General features: G+C 40.1%; 4 non-coding genes across 4 annotated transcripts; all 4 read right to left on the bottom strand.

Moving 5' to 3' along the window:
• TRNAG-CCC (transfer RNA glycine (anticodon CCC)) lies at nucleotides 1-72 on the bottom strand. The gene has a single exon. It is a non-coding gene; the product is annotated as a tRNA-Gly (tRNA).
• Nucleotides 73-1,252: 1,180 nt separating this feature from the next.
• TRNAG-UCC (transfer RNA glycine (anticodon UCC)) lies at nucleotides 1,253-1,324 on the bottom strand. The gene has a single exon. It is a non-coding gene; the product is annotated as a tRNA-Gly (tRNA).
• Nucleotides 1,325-1,420: 96 nt separating this feature from the next.
• Nucleotides 1,421-1,492, bottom strand: TRNAG-CCC (transfer RNA glycine (anticodon CCC)). The gene has a single exon. It is a non-coding gene; the product is annotated as a tRNA-Gly (tRNA).
• A 2,769-nt stretch (nucleotides 1,493-4,261) lies between these two features.
• TRNAG-GCC (transfer RNA glycine (anticodon GCC)) lies at nucleotides 4,262-4,333 on the bottom strand. The gene has a single exon. It is a non-coding gene; the product is annotated as a tRNA-Gly (tRNA).
• Between the last annotated feature and the right edge of the window lie 3,743 nt (nucleotides 4,334-8,076).

Raw genomic sequence — 8,076 nt, 5'->3', positions numbered from 1 at the left:
TGCATTGGCCGGGAATTGAACCTGGGTCAACTGCTTGGGAAGCAGCTATGCTCACCACTATACCACCAATGCATGAACGAACCTGACTGGTTTGGGATTTTGGCTGTTAAATCTGCTAAAGTTTTACTTAAAAAAGGAGGACTGAATATGTCTTGAAAGAGCCAATTACTAAAAAGTTTAAAAACAAGGCAAAGCATTGTTCAAAACTCAAAGATGAATTCTTGTGAATCAGCTATGTAGCTTTTCCACCAATTCTTACATTTCTCTCAATTATTTTCACTTTTTTGCCAATAAGGTAACTAAACTCTTACCAAGAAGGAAAGTACACTATGAGCCTTAGCTCAAACAGATTACAAAGAGTCAACAGCAGCACCAAACTCCCCCTAAAGACCTCTGCCATTTTTGGCATTTTTAACACTAACTCTAAAGACAGAGGAGTTTTTGGAATCAGTTATGTAGCTTTTCCACCTCTGCCTACAAATTCTCTCAATTAGCTTTGCTTTCTGCCCACTAAGGTAGCTAAAGTGTTACCAAGAAAGAAATAAAAGCATAATCCTTAGCACAGAAAGTGAAAAAGATTCCAAACACCACCAAATGCAAAAAAACAATGAGTTCTTCAAGAATTAAACTATGGCCTATTGTTTTAAAAGCAACTACACTTACCAGCATAACACCAATACCAACCCTGACATTGCTTTCGTATTGGAGACTAACCCTACAAAGTATTTAATCAACAACTGAAGAGCAGAAGATCAGTTAGATGAGACAGTTGAAAAAAATCTAAGAAATATTCTCTTCAATTTTTTTCTTATTTTTGTTGTTGCTAAACTCTAAGAAGAAAGAAGAGCATGAGCCTTAACACGAAAAATTAAAACAGACTAAAAGCATCACCAAATGTGAAAAACAATTCATGTGTTGGCCGGGAATCGAACCCGCGCCAACTGCTTGGAATGCAGCTAAGCTCACCACTATACCACCAACACTTACAGAGGCCATGTTTTTTTCTTACATTTTCTGCACTAACAATACAAAATTATTAGTAAAAAGTAAGACGTGCCAGGAAAAAATACCCACATAAGTATTGCATTGACCAGGAATCAATCGCAGGTCAGCTGCTTGGAAGGCAGGTTTGCTCACCACTATACCAAAAATGCTTAAGGTACCCAGCATTTTTTTCACATTTTCTGCACTAACCCTACAAAATTGTTAGTAAAAATTATGAAGTGCCTGAAAAAAAAACACACCCATGTTTTGCATTGGCCAGGAATCGAACCCGGGTCAACTGCTTGGAAGGCAGCTATGCTCACCACTATACCACCAATGCTTACAGGATCAGCTTTTTTTTTTACATTTTCTGCACTAACATTACAAAATAGTTTGTAAAATGTATGATATGCCAGAAATAAAACTACATAAGTATTGCATTAGCCGGGAATTGAACCTGGGTCAACTGCTTGGGAAGCAGCTATGCTCACCACTATACCACCAATGCATGAACCAACCTGACTGGTTTGGGATTTTGGCTGTTAAATCTGCTAAAGTTTTACTTAAAAAAGGAGGACTGAATATGTCTTGAAAGAGCCAATTACTAAAAAGTTTAAAAACAAGGCAAAGCATTGTTCAAAACTCAAAGATGAATTCTTGTGAATCAGCTATGTAGCTTTTCCACCAATTCTTACATTTCTCTCAATTATTTTCACTTTTTTGCCAATAAGGTAACTAAACTCTTACCAAGAAGGAAAGTACACTATGAGCCTTAGCTCAAACAGATTACAAAGAGTCAACAGCAGCACCAAGTTCCCCCTAAAGACCTCTGACATTTTTGGCATTTTTAACACTAACTCTAAAGACAGAGGAGTTTTTGAAATCAGTTTTGTAGCTTTTCCACCTCTGCCTACAAATTCTCTCTATTAGCTTTGCTTTCTGCCCACTAAGGTAGCTGAAGTGTTACCAAGAAAGAAATAAAAGCATAAGCCTTAGCACAGAAAGTGAAAAAGATTCCAAACACCACCTAATGCAAAAAACAATGAGTTCTTCAAGAATTAAACTATGGCCTATTGTTTTAAAAGCAACTACACCCACCAGCATAACACCAATGCCAAACCTGACATTGCTTTCGTATTGGAGACTAACCCTACAAAGTATTTAATCAACAACTGAAGAGCAGAAGATCAGTTAGATGAGACAGTTGAAAAAAATCTAAGAAATATTCTCTTCAATTTTTTTCTCATTTTAGTTGTTGCTAAACTCTAAGAAGAAAGAAGAGCATGAGCCTTAACACGAAAAATTAAAACAGACTAAAAGCATCACTAAATATGAAAAACAATCCATGCGTTGGCTGTGATTCAAACCTGGGTCAACTGCTTGGAAGGGAGCAATTCTCACCACTATACCACCAACACTTACAGAAGCCATGTTTTTTTCTTACATTTTCTGCACTAACAATACGAAATTATTAGTAAAAAGTAAGATGTGCCAGGAAAAAAAAACCCACATAAGTATTGCATTGACCAGGAATCAATCGCAGGTCAACTGCTTGGAAGGCAGGTTTGCTCACCACTATACCAAAAATGCTTAAGGTACCCAGCATTTTTTTCACATTTTCTGCACTAACCCTACAAAATTGTTAGTAAAAAGTATGACGTGCCTGAAAAAAAAAACCACCAATGTTTTGTATTGGCCGGGAATTGAACCCGGGTCAACTGCTTGGAAGGCAGCTATGCTCACCACTATACCACCGATGCTTACAGGGTCAGCTTTTTTTTTTACATTTTCTGCACTAACATTACAAAATAGTTTTAAAATGTATGATATGCCAGAAATAAAACTACATAAGTATTGCATTGGCTGGAAATTGAACCCGGGTCAACTGCTTGGGAAGCAGCTATGCTCACCACTATATCACCAATGCATGTAACCGCTTGACTGGTTTGGGATTTTGGCTGTTAAATCTGCTAAAGTTTTACTTAAAAAAGGAGGACTGAATATGTCTTGAAAGAGCCAATTACTAAAAAGTTTAAAAACTAGGCAAAGCATTGTCCAAAACTCAAAGATGAATTCTTGTGAATCAGCTATGTAGCTTTTCCACCAATTCTTACATTTCTCTCAATTATTTTCACTTTTTTGCCAATAAGGTAACTAAACTCTTACCAAGAAAGAAAGTACACTATGAGCCTTAGATCAAACAGATTACAAAGAGTCAACAGCAGCACCAATTTCCCCCTAAAGACCTCTGCCATTTTTGGCATTTTTAACATTAACTCTAAAGACAGAGGAGTTTTTGGAATCAGTTATGTAGCTTTTCCACCTCTGCCTACAAATTCTCTCAAATAGCTTTGCTTTCTGCCCACTAAGGTAGCTAAAGTGTTACCAAGAAAGAAATAAAAGCATAAGCCTTAGCACAGAAAGTGAAAAAGAGTCCAAACACCACCAAATGCAAAAAAACAATGAGTACTTCAAGAATTAAACTATGGCCTATTGTTTTAAAAGCAACTACACCCACCAGCATAACACCAATGCCAACCCTGAAATTACTTTCGTATTGGAGACTAACCCTACAAAGTATTTAATCAACAACTGAAGAGCAGAAGATCAGTTAGATGAGACAGTTGAAAAAAATCTAAGAAATATTCTCTTCAATTTTTTTCTCATTTTCGTGGTTGATAAGCTCTAAGAAGAAAGAAGAGCATGAACCTTAACATGAAAAATTAAAACAGACTAAAAGCATCACCAAATGTGAAAAACAATTCATGCATTGGCCGGGAATCAAACCCGGGTCAACTGCTTGGAAGGCAGCTATGCTCACCACTATACCACCAACACTTACAGAAGCCATGTTTTTTTCTTACATTTTCTGCACTAACAATACAAAATTATTAGTAAAAAGTAAGACGTGCCAGGAAAAAAAACTCCACATAAGTATTGCATTGACCAGGAATCAATCGCAGGTCAACTGCTTGGAAGGCAGGTTTGCTCACCACTATACCAAAAATGATTAAGGTACCCAGCATTTTTTTCACATTTTCTGCACTAACCCTACAAAATTGTTAGTAAAAATTATGACGTGCCTGAAAAAAAAACACTCCTCTGTTTTGCATTTGCCAGGAATCGAACCCAGGTCAACTGCTTGGAAGGCAGCTATGCTCACCACCAGACCATCAATGCTTACAGGATCAGCTTTTTTTTTTTACATTTTCTGCACTAACATTACAAAATAGTTTGTAAAATGTATGATATGCCAGAAATAAAACTACATAAGTATTGCATTGGCCGGGAATCGAACCCAGGTCAACTGCTTGGCAAACAGCTATGCTCACCACTATACCACCAATGCATGAACCAACTTGACTGGTTTGGGATTATGGCTGTTAAATCTGCTAAAGTTTTACTTAAAAAAAGGAGGACTGAATATGTCTTGAAAGAGCCAATTACTAAAAAGTTTAAAAACAAGGCAATGCATTGTCCAAAACTCAAAGATGAATTCTTGTGAATCAGCTATGGAGCTTTTCCACCAATTCTTACAATTCTCTCAATTATTTTCACTTTTTTGCCAATAAGGTAACTAAACTCTTACCAAGAAGGAAAGTACACTATGAGCCTTAGCTCAAAAAGATTACAAAGAGTCAGCACCAGCACCAAATTACCCCTAAAGACCTCTGCCATTTTTGGCATTGTTAACACTAACTCTAAAGACAGAGGAGTTTTTGGAATCAGTTATGTAGCTTTTCCACCTCTGCCTACAAATTCTCTCAATTAGCTTTGCTTTTTGCCAACTAAGGTAGCTAAAGTGTTACCAAGAAAGAAATAAAAGCATAAGCCTTAGCACAGAAAGTGAAAAAGATTCCAAACACCACCAAATGCAAAAAAACAATGAGTTCTTCTAGAATTAAACTATGGCCTATTGTTTTAAAAGCAACTACACCCACCAGCATAACACCAATGCCAACCCTGACATTGCTTTCGTATTGGAGACAAACCCTACAAAGTGTTTAATCAACAACTGAAGAGCAGAAGATCAGTTAGATGAGACAGTTGAAAAAAAGCTAACAAATATTCTCTTCAATTTTTTTCTCATTTTCGTGGTTGCTAAACTCTAAGAAGAAAGAAGAGCCTGAGACTTAACACGAAAAATTAAAACAGACTAAAAGCATCACCAAATGTGAAAAACAATTCATGCGCTGGCTGAGAATCGAACTCAGGTTAACTACTTGGAATGCAGCGATTCTCACCACTATGCCACCAACACTTACAGAAGCCATGTTTTTTTCTTACATTTTCTGCACTAACAATACGAAATTATTAGTAAAAAGTAAGACATGCCAGGGAAAAAAAACCCACATAAGTATTGCATTGACCAGGAATCAATCGCAGGTCAACTGCTTGGAAGGCAGGTTTGCTCACCACTATACCAAAAATGCTTAAGGTACCCAGCATTTTTTTCACATTTTCTGCACTAACCCTACAAAATTGTTAGTAAAAAGTATGATGTGCCTGAAAAAAAAAACCACCAATGTTTTGTATTGGCCGGGAATTGTACCCGGGTCAACTGTTTGGAAAGCAGCTATGGTCACCAATGCTTACAGGGTCAGCTTTTTTTTTTACATTTTCTGCACTAACATTACAAAATAGTTTGTAAAATGTATGATATGCCAGAAATAAAACTACATAAGTTTTGCATTGGCTGGAAATCGAACCCGGGTCAACTGCTTGGGAAGCAGCTATGCTCACCACTATACCACCAATGCATGAATCCACTTAACTGGTTTGGGATTTTGGCTGTTAAATCTGCTAAAGTTTTCCTAAAAAAGGAGGACTGAATATGTCTTGAAAGAGCCAATTACTAAAAAGTTTAAAAACAAGGCAAAGCATTGTCCAAAACTCAAAGATGAATTCTTGTGAATCAGCTATGTAGCTTTTCCACCAATTCTTACATTTCTCTCAATTATTTTCACTTTTTTGCCAATAAGGTAACTAAACTCTTACCAAGAAAGAAAGTACACTATGAGCCTTAGCTCCAACAGATTTCAAAGAGTCTACAGCAGCACCAAATTCCCCCTAAAGACCTCTGCCATTTTTGGCATTTTTAACACTAACTCTAAAGACAGAGGAGTTTTTGGAATCAGTTATGTAGCTTTTCCACCTCTGCCTACAAATTCTCTCAATTACCTTTGCTTTCTGCCCACTAAGGTAGCTAAAGTGTTACCAAGAAAGAAATAAAAGCATAAGCCTTAGCACAGAAAGTGAAAAAGATTCCAAACACCACCAAATGCAAAAAAACAATGAGTTCTTCAAGAATTAAACTATGGCCTATTGTTTTAAAAGCAACTACACCCACCAGCATAACACCAATGCCAACCCTGACATTGCTTTCATATTGGAGACTAACCCTACAAAGTGTTTAATCAACAACTGAAGAGTAGTGTTGAGCCACCCCCGTAGTATTCGAGTTCGGTTCGGTTCGTCGAACACCCGTGTGTTCGCCGAACTGTTCGTCGAACACCTTCGAACACCATTAAAACCAATGGCAGGCAAACAAAAACACATAGAAACACATAGAAAACACCTTCAAAGGTGTCCAAAAGCTGACAAACTGCTCAGAAGACATAACAAACACATGGAAAAGTGACAAGTACATATAGTCATGCGAAAATACAAGAGGTGGAGGAGTAAAAGGAGGGGGAGACACAGATATAGGCATGTCATGCCCTTCTAAAATCCAAAAAGTGAGAAGCCGACACGGCCAGTCCGCTCCTGCCCGTGCCACCTCCGTGTCGCCAGGTTTGTGCCAGAGCCGCGGTGAACCCTGATGGCCAGCCCCCCTCTCCCAATACTGGTGCCTGTCTGCTGGTGGGTCGAGCGAGCCCCCCTGTGGTGGAGGCAGCTCTAAGCTTTTTAATTTAAATTGTCTCTCTAATTTGAATGAATACACTTTAAATCCATTTACCAGGATCTATTGGAGGGCAAGTCTCATGCCAGCAGCCGCGTAATTCCAGCTCCAGTAGCGTCCACTAAAGCTGCTGCAGTTAAAAAGCTTTTATAAGGATCGAGCTCGGCTGTCCACCGCAAGGCATCCTACTGCCAGTCCCAGCCCCTATGCCTTGGGGTGCCTCCTGATGCTCTTCACTGAGTATCCCATGGTCCCGAAGCATTTCCTTTGAAAAAATTAAGTGTCCAAACTACAGGTGGTGTAGCTTGCTTAACAGCCGGGATAATCCGCTGACTAGCAGACACTGCTACTAGGCACAAAGTATTTCCTGGGCTAGATGCAGTTAAAATTTGTAATTAGATACTCTCGTTGGATGCTGAGAAAGCATTCCATAGAGTCTCCTGGCACGCCATATATGATTCTCTTAAAAAGCTTGGGGTAGGGGTCTAGGGGACCCTTTTATTGCCAAAATCACGGCCCTATATCACAATACGTCACCTAGGCTGAAGATAAATGGAACTGTAGCACCCTGAGGGCTCGGTTGCTACAGAGGTATTGCACCTCACCCAGAGGTGTGATATCTCACTCTCAGGTAAGGATGGAGTGTGGATCAGGACCCGACACCTGCATGCATTACACCACATTACCGTGGGGCAGGGCGACCAATATGCCCCTGAGATGGGCACGACAGTCCCTGTCCCTGGCTGGAGTGGGGGGAGGGAACACTGAGGAAGGGGAACCCTGTAGTGCAGGAGCAGGGAGGAAGCAGTTCCTGGGTGCATTGAGAAGGGAGTATAAAAGGTGGGCACCATCTTAGTTCAGTGCAGAGAAGTCTGAGCAGAAGTGGCAGGGAGCAGGGGCTCTGCATGAGCTCTGCTCCGGAGGCGGGCCTAGTAACAGAGGCCCAGGCCTGGAAGAGGGAGAAGGAAGGAGGAGGAGCGGAGAAGGCTCCAGGAACGAGGAATGAAGGGATCCCAGTGGTGCGGACGGGCGAGTCGCCACCACACGCCCGAATCCACCTGCGTGGAGGGGTCAGGCCAAAGGGGGAGACCGGTCCCCGAACTAGTGGAGGCAGGAAACGACCCTCAGCTAGAAACCGGAGGCTCTGACATTTTATGTGGCGCAGCCCCTCGCTACACCCGCTAGGAAGG

The sequence above is a fragment of the Phyllobates terribilis genome, unplaced genomic scaffold (genome assembly GCF_046119375.1).
Source record: "Phyllobates terribilis strain yellow unplaced genomic scaffold, ASM4611937v1 Scaffold_3__8_contigs__length_932513732, whole genome shotgun sequence".
Classification (NCBI taxonomy): Eukaryota; Metazoa; Chordata; class Amphibia; order Anura; family Dendrobatidae; genus Phyllobates; species Phyllobates terribilis.
Note: the sequence above shows the minus strand (reverse complement) of the source record. Positions and strands in the feature narration are given on the sequence as shown.